Source organism: Camelus ferus, chromosome 6, assembly GCF_009834535.1.
Source record: "Camelus ferus isolate YT-003-E chromosome 6, BCGSAC_Cfer_1.0, whole genome shotgun sequence".
NCBI classification, from domain to species: domain Eukaryota; kingdom Metazoa; phylum Chordata; class Mammalia; order Artiodactyla; family Camelidae; genus Camelus; species Camelus ferus.
In genome coordinates this window covers 45,481,557-45,504,541 of record NC_045701.1, presented here as the reverse complement: position 1 = coordinate 45,504,541, position 22,985 = coordinate 45,481,557, and the positions used below count along the sequence as shown (strand labels likewise).

Here is a 22,985-nt window from a genome sequence, read left to right as displayed (position 1 = left end):
AACTATCAAATAATAGAGTGCCTGAAAGTTGTAGGAAGCAGGGGAAGGACATAAAACACATGCTGATGGAAACATCCTTACACATTTTGCTTTAGGACAGCCCTTGTTCCTCCTTGTACCACATGGTTCCAAACGTCTCCTCACGTGTAACCTCTGCCAATACACACACACACAAACACCTACCCCATCCTGCCATAGTATGCAGTATATGGTTTATGGTATGTAATGAAATGGATGGCATCCTGTGTATAGTAGGATATGTGTTATTTTATAGATTATGCATTATACATAATTACATATGACATGACACAATCTACATTTTATAGATTATTATGCTACAGAAGCATTAATGAGCAAATTCAAAGAAACTATTTTCCTGGTTGCATGATAGATTTAAACAGTGAAAGCAACATAAATGGGCTTCATCCTTTCTACGTGCTCTAAGATAAAGATATGTTATTTAAAAGAGAGTCAAAGACCTACCGATCCGACCTGGAATCTGCCAGCATGCGTGTTGCAGACACAGATGATTTTTAAGTGCATTATAATTCTGAAACCCATATGTGAAGTATCTGAGGTATCAAACTGGTCACAATCATTGTATAGGACCCTTAGAATCCCAGAATATCTGTTAATTCTAAAGTCCCTGGAGGTTTGCAATGATAAGTCAGCCTACTGAAGAGTATCAAAAAGAAGACAACGCTTTCATTTTCAACAGTGACTTCAAGCAGAGAAAGTATCCTAATTAATTCTCACTTCAATTTTCTACATTAGTAATTTATTTTTATGTCATCACCTATTTTTAAGGCAATTTGCTGCACTGTGCATTAGCTCCAGTGGTTCTGAGGAGGCAGAGATTATAGTGTGTTCAGTGAAGAATGCACTTGAGACTGTGACAGGTAGAGATTAGGAGGGCAAGCGCTGTGTCCAGGAAAAACCTGCGCACAGGCACAGAGGGAAGGATGGCTTCCTGTGTGTGGAGGGATGAGAACACCAGAGCACCTAAAGTAGAGGGCAAAGAACATGTGGGAATAGTAAGAAACAAGCTTAAGCAGCAATTGTGAGTGTGTGCGCGCGCACGTGTCTGTGTCTGTGTCCCAAAAGGGAGAGACTGTGCCCAGGGAAGACAGTTTATAGAGGACCACGAAATGACACTACTGAATTTACCTTTTTTTAGTGCATACTGGGGAGCTTCTGAAGATAGAACCAGGATCTTGAATCAACCTAATGATGCAAAGATAGTTGATTTTCAAATATATTAGAACATTTAGAAGCTAATATACATAATTTGTGAGTGGGTTTGGGGAGGGTTTTAGTTTTAAAAATACTCCTGAAAGGAAATATATTCTGAAATATTCCCCTCTCAACGTTCTCACAGGATACGCCATATAGCAAATAAACAGATTTAGCTGCATTAGTATTTATTCAACATTCCACTGATGTCAATTGTTTAGTTCCTGTTTGGTCATCTTTATTTATTCAAAATATTCTTAAAAATATAATGAAATTAAGAATATTTTTTAACCCACAGTGATATCTTTTTCTCTTATTTTATGAAGAAATTATAAAATCCAAACCTGTGTTATCATAAATTATCCTACCAACAAAACATCTGGGAAGTCAAAAATACATATAATTTCCTTAAGCCCCATATTTTGCTCCTGAGTTATAAATCAGTTAAGATATATTTTTAAAATTGTGTTTAGTGTGACTGTCTCACATTATTATTTATGTAAAGCCCTTAATCCACTTTTAATCCACTTTCATTACTTTTGCTAAAACATATGGTATAAATTGTGACAATGAACTACGAAGTAACAGCACATAGGTATAACAAGCCATTTGCATTTAAATGACTAGTGGTTTAATCCAGCTAATTATGTTTCTCTAATCTTTACCTAACATTCAAAACACCTGAGACATACAGTATACATTTTAGTGTATATTGTACATGCACAACTTTGTACATACTGTATATGTACTAATAAGACATGTTCCTCAGCATTTTACTTACTCCAGAGTTCAAGATGCTAAGAAAACGAAATACAAAGACAGTTTCTGAGTAGCGAATGGGGGTTTGAGCAAACTGTCTATCAGTCCACACTGGCAATCACTATTGGATTCAAATTCAAATCATCAGGAATACAAGGCTAATGTCCTGGAATCTATGTCAATTGTTCACGACATTCCATGTCTCTTGGCAGACAGCCTGCTTTGAGCTTAGAATGGGAGAAACTAAATCAATGAGGAAGCCCCGGCCTTAGCCAGTAGCTTTGACCTACACATTACCTCAGTCTGCTTAGAGACTTTCAAAGCTCCATGAACTATTCACATATGCTGTCTCACCTATTTCTGTAACAGCCACTGAGCTAGATGAAGACTAATGTTATCACCATTTACCAAATGGAAAATGTGAGGTGCAAAGGGATGACACAGTAAGTCTGAGAAGAACTAGAATGCAGGTTATAACACAAAGAGCCCTTCACTCTAGAATCTATTTTTCCCACATGCTTGCTAGCCAGGTGTATTTTGTGGTAACAAGGATGATTCAGTGTGCATATCTATCTCAACCCATTGTTATAGGACAAATGTGTTAACAAGAGTTACGATGGGTAATCTATGAACTCTTATATTGAATATGACACTTGTGATGTTTTCTTAATGCCACAAACATATTCAAACGGTAAGACAAGGTTTGACCTGTATTTTTCCCAACGAAAATTATTTTGCATTTCTATTAAGCTATAAATTAATAAATACCAACACACGAAAGGAATCTATTGTTGGAAATAAAACATGGTTTAGGGTCAATTTCAATAACCCTAAGGTATTACTGCAATGCACTTACAGAGATCAATATTCATTTTTCTTGCTCAAGAGGCTTTTATGCTGATACTCATTTTCGACAAGGGAAAAATTTGTTGCACTACAAAAACAAAGAGAAATTGGTTGATTTATGTGACAACAGTAATGTTTCCGATCTTCAACTTCTGATGTTTCAGCGCAGTACAATTATCCTTCACCTTTCAAAATCTTTTAAATCTGAATCTTAAAGCCATTATCAAACCACAAAGAACCATGTGAATATCTGATTTGGGTCATTACAAATCTGATAGTTATCACTTTGGCAGCATATCTGTGGAATTTAAGGAGCAATTTGGTGTTGAATTTCAGGTTATCCTCCCAAGCAAACTAAAAATATCCATATAAAAATGCTTCAAAAGCCAAGCCATGTTAAAAGCACTGATTTTACATGAAATGAGAAAATAGAAACCTTATTAATATAGTATGATTTGGGGAACATTTAAATGATATTATCATAAAATAGCTAAAACTTGCAATTTAAATTAACCAAAATATTACTATTTCCAATCAATCAATAAACAATAAAAAATGCTACAGGTCATATTTTCTTAATGATAATGCAAGTGAAATATGAGTTTATTTCTTTCATACATTTTTAAAATCCACAATCAAATGCATTCCCCTTTCTCTAGAATGCTTTAATACAATACTTGAATATATAGTTAATATTTCATATGACCCATCCAATGTCCTTTTCAGACCTTCAGAATAATGTTTTCAAATGTCCTCCAAAGAGATCATCCTGACTTCAGGAATGATCAAATACGTCTCAAGTTACTGTGCTGTGGTTTTACATTAGGAGGGGCGTATCTGGCAACAGTTCATGTAATTTGCACTTGAGAGACAGTGAATTTTTTTTTTTTATTCTTTGTCTATTCAGCCTCTACCTTTGAAAAACATTAAGTTCTCTGTGTCATTTCTTCAATACTCACCCTTGCGATTCTAACACCAGGGGATTCAGATATGGTTCCTAAGGTAATGCCCTATGTATTCTATCTAGACTTGAGATTTTTCATCTCCTACTGATACAAGCAACTGAAGATAAAAACAGGTCATTTAGATGGAGAATCCTAGAAGTATGCAAGACTGAGTGTAAAGTCGTGAAATATGAGACAGGGGGCAATGAAATTTGAGGAAGAATCTTCTTGAATAACCTTTCAACTTGATATGCTGTCTGTTATAGATGATAGGTGCTTTGCAAGAAAGAAAGTTCAGACTTGTCTAATTATAAATGACTATGATATACAAATTTAATAAAAAATGAAATGGCCTACTTTTGTGTATGCTGAGGGCATTTAATTTTTCATGAGTGCTCTGCATGCTTCTGTCTCTACAGTGTCCTAATCTTTCCTGTGTGTTGCTGCTTCAAAGACATACACACAAGTAAAATGTGATATAATAAAGGTCATGATGGAAAAAATTAGAGGGTGGAACTGCATCTTCACTTTGCTCACCCAAAAGCAGAGGTTTTCCTTTAGTGTAGAACTGCATAAAAATATAGTGCTTTGAAGCCCTAAAATTTTGGAATTATTATAGGCGTCTAACAATAGCTTATCCCCACGTGGTTTGGCATTAAAAAAAAAAAAAAGTATGTCTTTGTATTAACAGCCTAAGGCAAAGGGAAAAATGGCACTCCAATCCACCTAGGCCTATGTGACGATATTGACAAAGCTGACTTGGAATGTCATGGTCTTCAGAGGGATGATTATGTATGTTTTCACCTCTGACATTTCCATTACCTGGGTTGACTTTTCACCTGTGATCCCAGTGGATATGGCACCCAATTAAAGAATGTGTTGAATACTGTCAGTGTGGCAGTTTTTATAATGCTAGTTATCTACCAGTAATTTCTCAATAGTCAGAATTAGACACCATCACCTGTATTTGCCCCGTCCTCCTACATTTTTTTTCTTTTTTTATTGAGGTATAGTCAGTTTACAATGCTGTGTCAATTTCTGGTGTACAGCACAATGCTTCAGTCATACATGAATATACATACATTCATTGTCATATTCTTTTTCACTGTAAGCTACTAGAAGATATTGAATATATTTCCCTGTGCTATATAGTATAAACTTCCTTATCTATTTTATATGTACCAGTCAGTATCAGCAAATCTCGAACTCCCAATTTATCCCTCCCTCCCCTTCCCCTACTAGTAACTACAAGCCTGTATTTTATGTCTGTGAGTCTGTTTCTGTTTTATATATAAGTTCATTTTTTTTTTTTTTTTTTAGATTCTACATATGAGTGATATATGGTATTTTTCTCTCTCTTTCTGGCTTACTTCACTTAGAATGACAATCTCTAGGGCCATCCATGTTGCTGCAAATGGCATTGTTCTATCATTTTTCATGGCTGAACAGTATTTGATTTTATAAATATACCACAAATTCTTTATCCAGTCATCTGTTGATGGACATTTAGGTTGTTTCCATGTCTTGGCTATTGTAAACAGTGCTGCTGTGAACAATGGGGTGCAAGTGTCTTTTTGAATTAGGGTTCCCTCTGGATATATGCCCAGAAGTGGGATTGCTGGATCAAATGGTAAGTCTATTTTTAGTCTTTTGAGGAAGCTCCATACTGTTTTCCACAGTGGCTGCACCAAACTGCACTCCCACCAGCAGTGTAGGAGGGTTCCCTTTCCTCCACACCCTCTCCAGCATTTATTGTTTGTGAACTTTTGAATGATGGCCATTCTGACTGGTGTGAGGTCCTTATTGTAGTTTGATTTGCATTTCTCTGGTAATTAGTGATATTGACCATTTTTTCATGTGACTATTGGTCACTATGCATATGTCTTCGTTGGAGAATTGCTTGTTTAGGTCTTCTGCCCATTTTTGGATTGGGCTGTTTGTTTTTTTTCTTATTGAGTCATATAAGCTGTTTATATATTCTGGAAATCAAGCCCTTGTCAATCTTATCTTCTGCAAATATTTTCTCCCATTCTGTAGGTTGTTGTTTTGTTTTGCTTATGGTTTCTTTTGCTGTGCAAAAGCTTGTAAGTTTAATTAGGTCCCATTTGTTTATTTTTGCTTTTTATTTCTGTTGCTTGGGTAGACTGCTCTAAGAGAACACCGTTGAGATGTATGTGAGATAATGTTTTGCCTATGTTTTCTTCTAGGTGATTTACTGTGTCTTGTCTTATGTTTAAGTCTTTAAGCCATTTTGAGTTTATTTTTGTGTATGGTGAGAGGGAGTATTCTAACTTCACTGATTTACATGATGTTGTTCAGTATTCCCAACACCATTTACTGAAGACACTGTCTTTATTCCACTGTATGTTCTTGCCGTCCGCCTACATTTTTTGATTTTGATTTTAACTATAATAATTTCTTTCCCCTCACTCCAATTCCTGCGAGATGGGTGGACCAAGTTTTATTACGATTAAAGGGGGAGGGTGTAGCTCAGCAGTAGAGTGTATGCTTAGCATGCCCAAGGTCCTGGGTTCAATCCCCAGTACCTCCATTAAAAATAAATAAATAAATCTAATTATCTCACCCCTTAAAAAATTTAATAAATTAAATAAATAAATAAATAAATAAATAAATAAATAAATAAATAAATAAATAAGAAACTAAGAACCTCATGAGAAAGTTAAGTGATATTTTCCAAGTACAACAAGTTAGTTTCAGAGGCAAAGACAGAATACAGTTGCCTGGTTTGGGGAAGAATGCCCTTTCTAACCAAGGCCAACCACTCAACCCTGCAGAAAAAAACAAATAGCAACAGTTTAGAAGAGAAAAGTCTGCATCATATTGTTCTCAATAGGAACAAGAGACGAATTATTCTCTGCGTCTGTGATTTCCAGATTAGGTTATTACATGGTCTATAAAACCTATTTACCAAACTGTCCATCCTTTGAGGGCCAAGACTGTCTTATGTACCTGGCATTCTCATTGCCTAGCAAAATACCGAGTCATAAGCAGAACATAATGGATTACTGCTGTTAAACAAATGGTTCATGAGCTCTGTCTTTAGGGGAAAAAATATATTATTTTAGCATTTCAGTAGAGGCAGAATAAAACTAGGAATCAGAAGACTCTAGTTCCATTTCTGTCACTTTTCAAGTATGTTTTATTGAACAAATTTTTTATCTTTACTGTAAAGATACCGATACCAACCTTTTTTACCTCACAGCATTTCTGTAAGGACTAAATAAAATAACACAAGAAAAATGCTTTCCAAGAGATGCCAAAGAGATATATTAATATCAAATATTTCTGTCTGCGTCTGAAATACCCCATGTATTTTATTCCTGATAATGTATTTCTAGAAGCATATTTTAAAGGCTCTAATAAAAATATTTAATATATGTTAACATGTTTAATTATCAGTACTTCTAAGCTTTAGCAAATTTAAATTTGCTCATACATTACATAATTCAGCTATATAAAACATGTCATATTATTTAGGTTATATTAATTTTAAAACTGACTTTTAAAAATTGAGATTTGTCAGAATTATTTCTTTTAAGAACCAGAATGTCTCTTGCAGAATATTAAATTTTAGGGAGAAGAATTCATACATAACACTAGAAGAACTGCAAACTAGAAGTTGGTAAGTTAGATATTTTTAAATGTCTTTTTTTTTTTTCATTTAGCAAGAGAAAGCAATTAGAATATTGAATTAAATGTAGTTCAAAGTCTATTTTTTCTTCACTAAATGGCTTTCATCATTCAACCCATCAAAAATATAGTTAAGCAAAGGGGTGGAGGGCTGCCTTACAATAGTTTCTGGGAATAGCAGCCCCCTGACAGGGTAGTGTTGACTCCGAACAAAATGTAGATACCCCCCCACCTTCTAATGAGAATTCGATGGCTCTTGGGCAGGTCAACCTTGGTTCCTAACTCCCTACCATTTCACTTAGGAGGAACAACTTTTATCTAATGTAACATGAACATAGATTAGCATTTAAGAAGTTCTCACTAATAAGGGCAGAAATTCCAAAGGTCCAAAGTTCTTAGGATTACCTAATTTCTCTGCGCTAAGTAAAGACATCAGGGTCTTGTTACCCATGCAGACACATGGTTTTCATATCACAGCAGCATCTATTCAGAGTGTCAGAGCTGCCTTGTGGGTGGAGACAGTGCGGTTACAAAGCGCCATGGCAAAGAGGGGTCAGGGTAGATGTCATAGGTAAAAATGGGTCTGAAAATAAGGGAAGGTTTTCATCTTCAATCTAAGAGAGTAAACAGAGAATAGAATTTGGCTTTGAAGCCAAGCCCAGAAAGATTCCCTAAGGCAAATTAATGCTTGAGAAAGAATCCTTTCTGGGTACCAACAGTGGAGACCCTGCACAGATAGAAAACGTTCAAGAGCTGAACTGAATTGATAATTTGATCCCATCCCATTAGGACAAAGGTCCTAAAGAATCTCTTGATGTTGCAAAGAATGAGGTCATATCCCTGGGTCCTTAATAAAAAATTCAAATCTAACAGCTTCTGCACTTTTGATCCCTGCCCTTAGAAACAGGCTGCAATTTCCCCTTTCCCTCAACTGACCCTAAAAAAAAAAAAAATTAAATGAAGTGTAAAAAGCTCAGAGCAAAAGAATAACATGAAGCCACCAGGCTGGCCTGGCCCTTCACTGAGATAGACCCCAAACTGGGTAAACAGAATAGTTCTAGTTCTGAATGCTGTGTTGGGGTAGCAGGCTGAGGGGTAGCGTATGCAAATTCAGAATGAAGCCCTTCAGGAATCAGAGACGAGTATGGACAGATTCTGGATCTAATTAGAACCTTTCAGTTTATACCTCAAAAGGAAGAAAGAAGATTTAGAAAAGGAGGGGAAAAAAACCTCCTGCCCTTTCCCCCACCCCAATTCTGGAGGCTTTAAAGTGTTATATGATTAAAAGGAAACAAAACAATATATCTGAACATGCCACGCTGAAAGCTACGTAATTCCACTATCAGGAGATGATGAGTACATGAAGACAGAGCAACTCTCCCCAGTTACAACCACGGAATTAAGCAGCCTCACAAGGTGCACCTCCCACCCGGGACCATGGCTGAGCAACTTCTTTTTACCACCTAAGCAATGGAATTGTGCTGATGGGCTGCCAGGCCAGAGCAAATGCCCACAATCAGGAAGACTGTAGGAGACCCATTAATAAACCCCTTCCTCAGGCCAAGAGCCCAAGATGAAAAGAGAGTTTATGATGAACTCCTGTGATCTCAAAGAAGAACATGGATTAAAATATAATTCCTAAGCTCTAATGAAAGTAAACTAGAGTTCACTGAGGTCACAGAACCACATCCTTATTTCCGTTTCTCATACTTGCTCCACGATCCAGTCCTTTACCGCCACCCACTAGGAATGCTTTAACTCTCTTTCAACTGGTCTCTTTGCTTCCAGTACTTTCCCAGGTCTACAGAGGAGCCAGTATCTGATTATAGCAACAGAGCAAGTTCCAACCATGTTTAATTCTTTAACTCATTAAATTTCAGTGGCCCCCAATACCCATCAAAATTTAAGAATTCCTTACCTCTAAAAACTGTCAGGCATTTTCTTCCATTGTTATCCTATTTATACCCTAAATTCAAGCAATATTTTGACTATTCTTTCCTAAATATTTACTCAGCCTCTTTTTGTTGTTTGATGCATATGAGCCCCTTTTTCTATAATGTCTACTTCCTTATTTCAAACTACTCATATCTCACTGGATCTTCAAGGACCACCTCATGTGTCTCCTTCTTTATGGTCTGCTTCTGCATCCCTAACTAGATCTTAGCTTTCTCTCATTTAACCTTGCAAACCAGTGTTCACATACTGCACCATGCAAATTCTGCTTTTATCAGAATCATTTGTAAGGTTGTCCTATTTCCCAAGAATATAACAATTTTCTTTTAAGCAAAGATCATGCCTTTCTTATCTTTTAACCACTCACATCATCCTATATAGGACATTCTGATATTAAGACAAATTTTTGTTAAATCATTAAATTCACTTGAAGGATTAGACATTTTAACCTAACTTTTTATTGCATGCATTAACTTTTAAAACTGGACTCAAAATCTTGACACCCGAGTAGCTGGGTTCTTTGACTTGTAAAATTTCAGATAAGCTATATGTACTGGCCGATACAGAGCCCTGCAAATATGCAACTTTTATATTTGTCCTTTAAAATAATTTATGAAAATTAAGACACTTTCAAGAAATAGCATGGCACACTCTAATTGTTCTTGGTTTTGAAGGATGTTTCTGAGTCAATGTTCAGAATTCAATATGGTTTTTGACTTTTAAAATATAATTTATTGGAGATTAATGGGAGTGAAATGGGAATTTCACTGCAAAACAAAAATAACATGAGTCCTAAAATCATAAAAAATTAATATTCTGCCTCTTTATACTTGTCATCTGGGAGCAACTTGTAACTATTTGTGAATAGTTTCCTAAAGGGAGTACAGTAATGCATCTGTCAGACTATACACCACATTGAACAGTAATGGAGAGGAGTCTTGAACCGGTAAATGTAGAAAAGTGAAAGAATAAACCCCACTTGCAAACATTTCTCAATATGTCAAAGAGAATCAAAATGGAAAATGATAAAAATGAAAACATAACAAATCCCACAGCTTAAAAGGAATCAGATCACTTTGATCCAATTTAAGCAGTGGGTCTTTAGTTATATACGGGAACATACAGTTCTTAGAGTCTGTCTACCAAATATATGACAGCTAATCAGGCCCTAGAAGAAAGTTTCCTACTTCAGTGCCTCAGGAATTAAAACCATACCAACAGCATTTCAAAGAGGACTATGAAATTATCCTTTAGCTCCCAATGATATGATTTTACTATTTTACTTTCACTGTTGAAGTACAGATCTCAGACCTGACCAAACAGCACTGTATGCCCTGTCTCTTTATGAAGCTATTCGCCTTTATGGCTTCTTGAAATGCAGGAGACTCCATGGAGAGAAACTGCATTAACCAAAGGGATATCTCTGGACGCGTCCATCACTGGAAGAACATCCTGACTTAGTGACATTTTGGGGGGACTTTTGAAAAAAAAATGAGCATGACTAATCTAGGAGGAGATGCTGAAAGATCTAATTTCAGAAAAGTTAGAATCAGTGGTGACTCATACATGTCTATAACTGAGTGAGTGTGGTGGAGCTCATTACAGTGGATACCCTTCCCACACTGGACCCGGTTTTGCTTAGTTTTATTGAGAATCGTTATACGATGGTTCTCAGTTTATTTCATAGCAATCATTGGAATAAAAAAAAAACAAAAAAACCCAGTGACATTAAAGAAAAGTGAAAGCCAATGGGAAGCCAAACCAATATAATGTGAGTCATACAATACTAAGTAGGATTCATAACTTTGAAATACACTGCAGAAGACTGCATTATTTTCTGTTTATTCACATTCCTATCCCTAGGAAAAAATGCAGTCAGTCACACTAATTGGAGTGTAACTGCTGTTCATCTGGATTGTTAGGTAAAAGACAGGAAAAAGCTTGCTATGTATACAATATATACATGCACGTTAGGAAGATGAGGCCTATTTCATTATTATAGGGGTCATTATTTTCTTCTTCATCTAAATAGTTTCATTTATGAATCTTTTAAATATTTCTTAGCTATAGAAGGCAATCTTCACAAAAACTGCAGGGAACATTTTTGCCTGCTGTTTTTAAAAATGTAAGTGAATAGAGGAAGATCTTAACTTACACTCATGATGCTGCCATACAAATGTCATAATTACAATGATTTCTATGGAATTGGACCTCACCCTAAAATGTGAATGCAGAATGAACCAACAATGACGTCAAGTCTGTTTGCAACTGGCGTCAGTAGAGTTTTTCACTAAACCAACCTGGCCCACACTAAACCGGTATCTAAAAGTGACCCTAAGTTGATCATTTATAATTATTGAAACTTAAGTATCTAAAGCATCTTAAAATAAAAGGAAATCAAAGTATGTTAAACATGAAAAAGTTTTTTCAGAAAATAAACATCATCCCCAAAGTAGCACAAAAGTGTATAATCAAGTCATAGCATTAGGTACAAAAGAAATTGCAAAAACTGAGCAAGGTTCTTAGCTGGAATTAACTTTCATAGTAATTTATTAGGTATAGATGTCAGCTACATTATTTTATATATATTGTGGGACATATAAAATATATATTGTATATATAAAATGACGTAGCTGACTTTATTTGTCTTGCTTATCTATTAAGTAATTTAATCTGAAAACCTACATGATATGGACATAATAATAGTGATCATTTATTGTGCTCTATTGTATTTTGGACATTGTACCTAAAACTATCATCCACTTGTGTCCTGAAAACAAGCCTGAAATCTTGAGATTGTTAGCTTTAGTTTACAGATCAGACCCTGAAGTTCAGAGAGGATACATTAATTGCCCAAGGTGACAGAATTTGAAACCAAGAGTACAAATCCTATACTTTGCCAACTATAAAAAGAGGAAAGTTTGGTAACTGAGTTAAAAATCATGATTTTCATATTTTATGTTTGTAAGATTATGAAAGCAATATCCTTATTCATCAAAATATAGGAATTTTAAAATAAGTAAAAGAAAATATCTATTAAAAGAGATGCAGATAAATACTAAGAAAAAATTATCCATTCATCTAACGCTATTAACACTGATGTATTTATTCCTAGTCATATTTCTTCTTCCTTAAGAATACAAAGAAATAGACATATTGTATTTTCTTATGATTCAACTTCTCTGTTTGAAAGTACCTCATATATGTAAAAATGTAACAATAATAATACTGACATTTCCTAGGGTTGTTATGAGGTTTAAATATGGATAATGGAAGTAAAGAGCTTAGTAAAGTTCCTGGCACAAGATATCGCTGTTAAAAAAAAAAAAAAAGTAGTGGTAGCTTTGCAGATGAAGACAGATTCTCCTAAATTTTCCAAATTTTTTTTCTTTGTGATTTTTTTTTCCCCTTTTAAACATACTTCCTTATTTTACAAAACTAACCCTTACTAATCTAGTCACTTCGTACACCAAAACCATGGTTCAGTCCTCCATCAAATCTTCATGGACATCCTCTTTTGCACTCCTCTGCTTTCTCTCTGTGTCCTCAGTCTGTTCTGAGGCAGCAGACAGAGTGATGCTTTATAATGTAAGTTATGCCATGTCATGTCTGCTCAAAACCCTCTCTGGCTTCCTATCTGACCGTCCAAGTCCTCAGGCGACCCTCAGGACCTACTTCTTGCTCACCTTCTCAGACTGTCGGGCTCACCCCTCCGTGGCCACAAGCTCCTCCTGATCATTTTGTAAACACACCAAGCTTGCTGCTGCCCGAAGGTTCTTGAACTCACTCTTCCCTCCACCTCTGTTCTTCTCTTGGATAGCTTCATAACTCACTCCCCCCCCCCCCCCCATTTAGGCCTCTCAAAATTCCTGAAAGGACACGTTCCTAGTCACCCTTCATAAAAACATCAGCTCTCCTCTCTGACTCCACACTCTACGTATAGCACTTGCAATATCTTCCTTTATAGCACTGATCATCGCCTGGAAACAGTTGAGGGAGGACCAGAGATTCACCCCCATGAAAAAGAACACCCCTATGAAAGGTACCAAGGAGTCCCTGGGGACTCGAGCAGTGTGCCTTGAGGACCATATGCTACCCCAGGAGGTGCCCAGGGGAGGGGATGACTTACTCACCTTTGAATGGGATGAAGGCTGAGGAACCTGTCTACAGGGGCTGGGGGAACCGGAGGCCGCATGTGGAACTTGTTACTTATTGGTCCCTGACCAACGTACAGTAGGTATTGGACTTAGTAGACATGGGGGCTGAATGCACCCTATTACATGGCAACCCAGGTAAGTTTCAAGGCTCAGTGTCATATATAGATGGCTATGGAGGGAAAAGTATCTCTTTGGGACAGCAGGGCTGCCCCTAGGGAATATAAAGTTTATGTGTCCCCAGTACCAGAATGTATACTGGGCATAGACATGCTTCAGGGCCTATGGCTATAGACAACTGCTGGTGAGTTCTGCCGGAGAGTGTGCGTGGTGAAGGTGGTAGAGTGGGGACACGCAAAACACCCTCCAGCACAGTTTGTCTGTTCCCTGAAGGGTCACCAATACCAAGCAATAAAGAATGCTGGAGGTGGGGTCATGATGAAATTATGGGCACCACTGCAGAACTGGAGAAGGCAGGTATTGTACAGTCAGCCCATAGCTGGTTCAATTCTCCTGTACGGCCGGTGAGTAAGCCCAATGGTACTCGGAGAATGACTGTGGACTACTGAGCATTAAATAAGGCAGTCCCCCTGCTGCACACCGCAGTGCCCCCGGTGGCCGAGTTGATGGATGAATTAAGCCATGAGCTGGGCACTTACCATTTCGTCACCGATCTAGCCAATGCCTTTTTCTTAATTGACATCGCCTCCGAGAGTCAAGACCAATTTGCTTTCACCTGGGAAGGGCAACAATGGGCGTTTAAGGTCCTGCCTCAGGGCTATTTACATAGCCCTACCTTGTGCCACGGTTTAGTAGCCTCTGTTGCCCCCGTAGGTTCTGGATGCAAGGGTCCACCTACCTCGCCAAGGGACTTTCGCGGAAGACACATAACCTTAGATTGTGCGGCCAGTGACTCTGAAGGGGTGGAATGTAGGGAAAATGGAGTAGTCAGGCTCCCTCGCCGGACGTCCGGTGCCCAGTGAGGCAGCAATATTATCCCGCATGCGCAGTACCCCTGTATTGTTATGTAATGATGACTTGCGCTGCGCAAGCGCTCTGGTCAGCCCGCGTAGTTCACGTAGCTGGCTGGCTGCCGCCTTTGCGTCGGTATAGAAGGCGGACGGGACTTTCCGCCCCGCTACTGAAGCCCGTGTACTGCGCTCACTGGTGATAAAGGCGTGTCAGAGATACCTGCGGCTCCGTGAGGGTTCTTCGGTCTGCCCAAATCCGAGAACCTGCCAGGCCTGGAGCACCTTGAGTGCCTGTAATACAAGTCTGTATACGCCAGATAACTCAGTTTTATTGCTGTTTGCAATGTGAATGGAGAAGTCCTCATCACAGAGACTGGAGGCTAGATCTTATCAGATGAACGTCAGAGAGCAAGTTTGAATTTAATTTAATAAGCGATGGGGACCCTCTGGAGGTATTTGAGTAGGGAAATTATATGACTGAAGCTCTTTAGGAAGATCTATCCTGCAGGAATATAGTATAGACTGAAAGAGGGAAGACCATGAGTAGAGGGTCCAGAGCTTCATATAAACCATTCCAATTTAACTCATTTGGTCAATCTTCCAGCTAATGTCAATGAATTTAAAGTAAAGATCTTTATTATAGAAAATATAGAAGCAAAATGGTGAAGAACTAATATAAACATCAAAGGAAAAACCCCAAGAAAATAATATGTATCTCATTACTATAAAAGACTTCTTAAAATGATGAAAGAGGACCTGAGTAGAGAAATTTATGCTCAGTGATGGAAGCAGGGGTATGTCTTATATGACTAAGATATTCTACTGTCAAAGAAAAATACCTTTTTTTCCATTTATGTCCTCTCAAAAGTATATGATGCAAACTGCTTTCAAAGAAATGAGACTCTTATCACTGTTCCATTACCATGCATCTGAATTAGCAGCAAGTAAATGATACCTATACTCTATAATATACACCATGGAATTAGAATTTCTGGGTTCAGAGAATATAATATAGACTCATTAAACAAATGAAAAGAATATAATCCAAGAAAGTGATTTATTCTTAAATCCATCTATTTCTCAAAATCAGCCTTCAGAAATCCCTAAAAAGGATCATTCAAATTATAATTTTGAAATGATAAATATTTACAGCATTTACATGATCTAGCAGCAAATTCAGAATGATAATTATATATCTAAGTGAAGCCATAGCTTTAAACTGATTTAACTCAAAGAAAATTTTCTCCTTTGATTTTATTCAAGATGTGTATATAGGTCATGTCTAGTTCTTTCTGGTATTTCTTTATTGAGAAAGGGTCTTCAAATACTACTCTACAGCAAATCTTTAATATTAACAAGCTCAGGAAAAATCTCTGAGAAAACTTGCCTTATCTTGTGTCATCACTACTGCTTTTACCCATAAATGAGTACCTCATTCCAATAACTTAGTAAGTCACTTCAGTAATTTCAAACACTGTTCTAGGTATTTGGGTTTTAAAATGTAAAAATATGTTTAATATACCAAACACATCAAAGTCTGTCTAGCAGATGTGAAGAAATGATTTAACTACCATGTGCTGTGATTTTGAAAAAGTGCTCTGATACAGAATGGCCACTATGAAGAAAAGAAAAGTTCTCAGAAAGACTCTGCTCAAAGATCCTGGGACTGAATCTATACCTTATGAAGCACAGAAACAGGAAAACCCACCTGCTACCTCTCCAGGGTAGATGAGATGAGGGCAGGATGGGAATAAAAATGTGTGATGATAACCTCTACTCTGAGGCATCAGGGAAGATGTCCCCCCAAAATGATTTTGGAAATCCTTTCAATAAATAATTTGAGGATGATGAGAAAATGACCTTTTAGGCAGAAGAGCAAAATCAATGACTTAAAGACATGAAATAGCTTAGTATGTCTGGAGAAGTCTACAAATAGTTTAGTAATGTCTGGGCAAGATTTTGTGCCAGCTGTACCGACTAGAAGTAGGAAAGTCCATTCAGAGAAATAAAATGGTGTTTGTTTAACCTAAATGATGTGCAGGAACCTTTGCATATGTAGACGTGGAGTGAGCTGAAGTAAAACAATGGAATTATTTTACAAATAAGTAGTCTGGAAGCCTTTCAGGGTTGTAAAGCAGCATGGAAGCGTAGCTCACAAGGAAGTGAGCACAAAGTTGATTGAACAGTAAAACTCCAGGCTCCTGTTGTTGGATAAATTGTCTGAGGGTGTAATACAAGAAACTACCATAGAGCAATAAGTTTTTGACTAACAAGAAATACTCTTCAAATAAACTTTCTTGCCAGGACTTGAGCCAGAGCGGTTTATATTATCCAAAACAGAAAGACAGACAGGAAAATCCTCAGACCTCATCAGTAAATGAAGAAAGTATTTTTTTGCAAATATGGAGACCCATGGCATCATATATAATACATATATACACACATCTGTAAATACCTTTAGAAGACAGCTGGTGATTTATGATTGGATTACTACATTCTATTGATTCTTATTTTGTGGTTGCCTATATTCCTTTGGTAACTATGTAAATTTAAAAAACTAAAGCTCTAATCTGTTCTTAGAAACAATGATCTGTACACATATGTAAACTAAAAAAATGTGCAGTATATTGTATATATGTACTTACACGCAATATAATGTATATGTGCAGTCAAACTATAATAATTCTACCTAATAAAACTGAAAAAGGAAAAAATAAATTAAAAATTAACTAAAAATATTTTTTTAAAAAGACAGCTCGTGGTGAATAGTTGAATTTTAATAGTTCACAGGCTAAATGAGAATATAAAAGAGTCAGGAAAGTAGCCCAGACATACAAGACAGTCCAACTCGTGCCACCCTTCATACACACAGAGCGTGGGCTAAGACCCTGATCTAGACAGGATCCCGCTTTACATGTCCCCTGAGCACACTGGGCTTCCTGTGTCACAGCATGTAAAGTAACTCTTACTTCCTTAATGCTGATACCAGCATCAGGCATGTAACTGGCACTCAACAAACTGAATCCATGAATTCCTGAGAATGTTTCTCCTTGCTGCTCTGCACATTCAATAAGGGCAATGCTCTTATTTCCCTTGGTTGCTGCTGACTCTATAGATCTTACCACTAGTTTTAGTACAGGTAGAATGTTGTCAATACAAATGTGTGAATGAAGGAATCAATGCGTTGAAGATGTAGCAACTGACAACAGAGAAAGAGAACTGTCTTGTTTTATCCACTCTAGTAAATGATTTCACTGATGCCTTGGTGAGAAAAAAGTGAGATATTGTTAAGAAGAAGTGAGGGCTAAAAAAGGAAATTAAAATTATAGTCAAGATTCAGGAATTCAGAGTTGAGAGACCAGACAGGCTTCACCCTTGACAGGACAGTCCTGCATAGTTCATAGATCTTTTATTGTAACATATATTAACTCAGCAACTTTGAAATAAGTAATTAGTTAAGTATCACTGAAACCTAGAGTGCTAAATACTGAGAAGATATTAAATTTCTTATCTGTAATGAGTAAAATTCATCCCTATTATACAATACTCACAATCATCAACAGCATAAACAGAACTTTTAGGTATATTTCTCTCTCAAAAGGGGAAAAAATGTATGTGATTTCAAGTGATATGCAAAGGGACTCAATCTAGTATTCTTTACTCAAGTCTCTGAAATTACAAGGTTGTTTAAAGCAGAAAAAAGTGTTACTACAAGGCAATACTCACTAATCAACTATTCACTTATGTAGTTAACTCCATTCCATTCTCTCTCCACTTAGCACTAGTACAGATGGTCAGAGAGATCAGCACAGAGACAGTTATGTCTTTGACCATGTTGACTTCTTTATTATCGCCTTTGCATTATAAATACACTGCAATACAAATATATTTATTATATTTCATTTATAAAAATTAGGATATCATGAAGTCAATGAAAATGATGTTGAATAACTGCTGGGATCAAAATGAGAACCTGACAGAATGAAACCCGGGATAAGTGAAACATATCTGCAAGACGCTTCAAAATAAATCACTTTACATGTCTAAAAGATTAAGAAAGACCCTTGGGAAAATATTTTTTTTTAAAAAGCCTTCATTTGTTTGTCATATAGTTTTCTTCTGCTTTTCTTTTCCCCCTCCAAAAATTAACCTCTTGGAAGTGGGGAATGGAGAATGATTGCTAATGGGTATGGGTTTTCCTTGGGAGGAGATAAAATAGTTCCAGAATTAGATAGCGGTGATCATTGCACAAACTTGTGATTACACTAAAAAACACTAAATCGTACATGTTAGAAGGGTGACTTATATGATATGTGAACTATATCTCAATTAAAAAGTAGAAAATACATTTCTAAAAATTTCACTTCCTTAGAGTTCTGCTGTGAGAGTTAAATGTGAAGTAAAAACTAGCCATTTATGCTACTGATCAACATTATTTGAAAATGTGCAGAGGAACTGATAAGAATTGAGTGTTTCTTTTACTCTAGGAATATGCAGTGTTATAATTACATTTTTGTTAAATATGAGGTAAAATGGTTTTCAAAAGTTTAGCTTCATTCTTCTGTACAAGAGCCAAATAAAACTTTCCTCTCTGTTGGTGTGGAATTTAGTGGTAATTTTTATTTCCATTTTCAATTTTCTAGACTGGTTACCTAGCAGGGCCTCCTGTCTCCTATTGTTTTGTTTTGTCTTATTTTGTTTGCTTAATAAATTGGAGTAAATTAGAAAATTGTTTGTTTTCAAATTACATTGAAATTCTAGTTAAAAAAAAAGAGTTGATTTTTTTTTTTAATTTAATGACCCAAACATTAATCTAAACTGCAAACACTGTGCTGGTATCTGATGCAAAGAAGCACAAAACACTCAAAATTTCTATCCCCAGAAACAAGAAGCTATGAACTTAAATAGAGCTCAGAGTAAAATACCCTTTACTGTGGAAGTCAAAGTTTCCTACTATTTTAGATTACATTAAATGTTTAGGTTTTATAGCTACTTTCCCCCCAAAAAACTGTAATATAAGGTAGAGCTGAAACTCTGAAGCAATTGCTTTTGGCATTTCATACAGTTAGTGAAATTGCCACTAAGAACCAGACATACAGCTTGTTTTACACAGTGCAAGCAACATTCTGGATAAGCTGGTGGTTAAGTTTCTGCAACTCATTACTTGAAAATAAATTTGTATTATCATTGATGTTTTTGTTGACATATAAACATTCAACAATATAATGTTTTGCGCAGAGTGGCATTTCATCATTTAGAGATATTCATTTTTAATTTTATTTGCCCTGTAAGAATAATGGCTATTAAAACCTTATATTTAAGGTTTTTTAAAATTATATATTGTTACACATTTATGGTAAAAAGTTTCAAACACCATAAAACTAAGGACAAAACTGATAACCATTTGACCATCCTACCCATGGGAAACCACCATCTACATTTTGTGTGTAGTATCCTTCCAAAGAATGTAAATACATACATATGCACTTATTTGCATCAGCACATGTGTAAGTATTTTTACATATATATATATACACACATCTTCATATGTGCAGGTGTATTTTAGACATATATACATCTGTATACATGTATTTATATTCTTCACATATATACAAAGAGGATAACATCATAGCCACCATAATTTCCACTCTTATATAAACATGTTATTTTGGAAAGCTTTCTTTATCAACAAGTGTAGATCTATTTCATTTATTTGAAGAGCAGCACAATATTCTGTTAAGAAACCTGCTCACTATTGATGAATACTTAGGTTGTATAGTTTTTGTAAAATATGTTTTTGCCATTACAAATCATATTGCAATAAACTTTCTTGTAATATATATTTCTGTGTAACTGTATCTCTGCGATAAATTTCAAGGCCATATCTTGATCTTTTTTAACTTTTAACAGTGTTGAAGTATAATACAGAAAAGCGCTCTGTAATTGTCCTATCCTCTCTGATTCATAAATGTACCTCTAAATATCCATCACTTAGTCATGATGAAGATAAGAAAGCAATTTGTGTCTTAGAAAAAAGATGAATGAAAATACTAGCAAAAAGCATATCCTTCTAGCTGTTTCATTAAAAATTAAACTGGCAACTGATTAGCCTACAATTAAGATCTTTTATGTGCAATTAGCCAATTTTTTAAGAACTAAGATCAAGAAAAAGGAGAAAAGAATCAGGAGGGGCATTCATTTTGATTCAAACAAAAGAACCAAAAAAAATGGAAAGAAAAAAATTACAAGAATTTTCTTTCTGTGTGTGATTGGTGAGAGAACTGATATAAAAAGATGCCATGATTTAGTTATTTCTTTGTTTTTGCTTTGTTGTTGTAGTTGTTGTTCCTTTAGTTAAACTCTGTACACCAATTAAGGTTCCCAGCAGTGACACAGAGTAACAGTATTTCATAATTCAACCATTGCTTAATCAAAATGTCACTTTAGTCTGTCACTCGTTACACTTCAAAAAGCTCAGGGTTACCTCAATTAAAAGTGAATCCTTACAGCACTTTGCAGATTTGGTGCTGAATCATACAATGGATGCTCTGCTTGGACTGAAAAAGACAGGGAAGAGAGTGCTATTTTTAATCTCTCTTGCTATAGTCTATTTTTGTTGATAACCTTCCAGCTCAATGTTTTTCCCCACTGTAGAGCCATCTGAAGAGGTTGCAAATGATATGATGCTAACATTACACTATATCCTCCTTGTTGATGATTATGAACAGTCTATTGGTGATTTTAATTGAATAATAGTAATTCCACAACAGGACTAATTGCAATAAATCTAACCAGACATTCAAATTTTAACCCATATTGACTGATTAAAAGTGCAATGTCTTGGACTGTACTTAAAAGACTAAATATTCCAAAGTGTGCTTAGCTAGTAAAAATATATGGATTATATGCTACTCATACTGAAGGAAGGGGTAAAAGTTATTTCAAACTCTGGATAGCTGAAACCAAGATATTTGACATTAAAATACCTTACATATAGAGGCCAGGAACCATTTCCTTCTTGGTAACTCATAAATTTACTGTTATATATGTAATTGATTAAACTAGTTACATTACACTAGAGGAAACCAGAACACATGCTAACCACACTGCATTATTTTCTTCAGAGGTTGCCTGTCACCAACTTCCTTCTGATGAAGAATGCAAAACTGTGATTTCACTATAATTAGTAAATTTTAGAGGACTCTGACCAAAAGTTGACTATGAAAAGAATGTTTTCATCTCCACTATGCTAAAGTAAGCTAAAATGAAGGCAACTATCCAACTGTTTTTTTAATTGACATATAGCTGATTTCAGACAGAAAGACAAATATTATATGATATCACTTATATGGAGAATCTAACAAATGACATAAATGAACTTATTTACAAAACAGAAGCAGACTCAGATATATTCAACTTTTAAAGAATGAGTGATAACTTAAGAGGCTTGCCTGCTGCAATTAAAATATAATAGAAATATGAGTAGATACTGTCTATGGTCATCAGTTAAAGCTAAAGAGTCAGGACTACATTCTTTTTATTTCTTAACGAGTTTTATGACAAAAACACTGAAGATTGGTTATTAAAACCACTTAAGAATATATGCATGTTCCTATATGACTGAAGTATTGTGCTGTACACCAGAAATTGACACAACACTGTAAGCTGACTATACTTCAATAAAAATATATTTCAACATTTTTTTTAAAACCACTTAGAGGGTGCAGACACAAATAACTGTGTTAAATTAGAGTTTCCTACAAAACATAGCTCTGTTTGATTACTTTTCTGATGTGCCACTGAATAGGAATTCAAACACACAGAAATGTTTGAAAATCTCCACTGGTATTAATTTGAGCCATTTTATTCATCAAACGGAAGTTTCTTTATTAATGACTGTAGGAATGCTGTGGTCCTGAGGGAACCATGATGAGCCTTGAGGGAGACGGAAGGCTGAGCTCTGAGAGCTGAGCTGATCTTGTGCTGAAGCAGAGGCTCTCAAACTGACCCAGCTCAGCCCACACCAGGTCTTTATTCCTTCCTTCAACTGAACTCATACTGGAAACTCAACACAAAATGATGGTTTATCCCAGTTAAAACTGAGTTCATTATTATCACCTATAACCTTAATATTAAATTATAGTAGAAAGATGAAAAGGAAGTGATGGAGACTTAGTACTATCAGAAAGAGAGTATGGGTAAATCATAATGGAGAATGCTACCCTTTAGAGGGCTGAAAAACAGATGATGAAAATAAATGTGAAAGCTACAATTATTCAGCATTAGTATGATAGCTGTTTGAGGCTTTATATTTAAATTACATTTAGATTCATTCATTATCATTTCCTCCTTTATAATTTTACTACGTTTTATTTCAAAATAAAAGATGATTATTTTTCCACAACCATTGAGTTTAGAATTTATTTGCAATCATTTTTAGTGTGATAACTGCAAACAGCACAATATATAGCATG

The 22,985-nt window shown here is 35.8% G+C and overlaps 1 protein-coding gene across 7 annotated transcripts in view; it reads right to left on the bottom strand.

Moving 5' to 3' along the window:
- The window catches only part of LRFN5 (leucine rich repeat and fibronectin type III domain containing 5), a 232,500-nt gene that overhangs the window by 193,130 nt on the left and 16,385 nt on the right, over window positions 1–22,985 (bottom strand). Inside the window, exons 2-3 of one of the 7 annotated variants that reach the window (XM_032481940.1) lie at window positions 2,849–2,926; window positions 1,168–1,224 (exon numbers count right to left, since the gene is read on the bottom strand). The exons of 5 other annotated variants lie outside the window; for them this stretch is intronic. The gene's annotated coding sequence lies outside the window, so the exon portion shown is untranslated. Of the gene's footprint in view, window positions 1–1,167; window positions 1,225–2,848; window positions 2,927–14,199; window positions 14,277–14,399; window positions 14,799–22,985 lie in introns of those variants that run through there. One more of the 7 variants, XM_032481943.1, reaches the window with a different exon arrangement.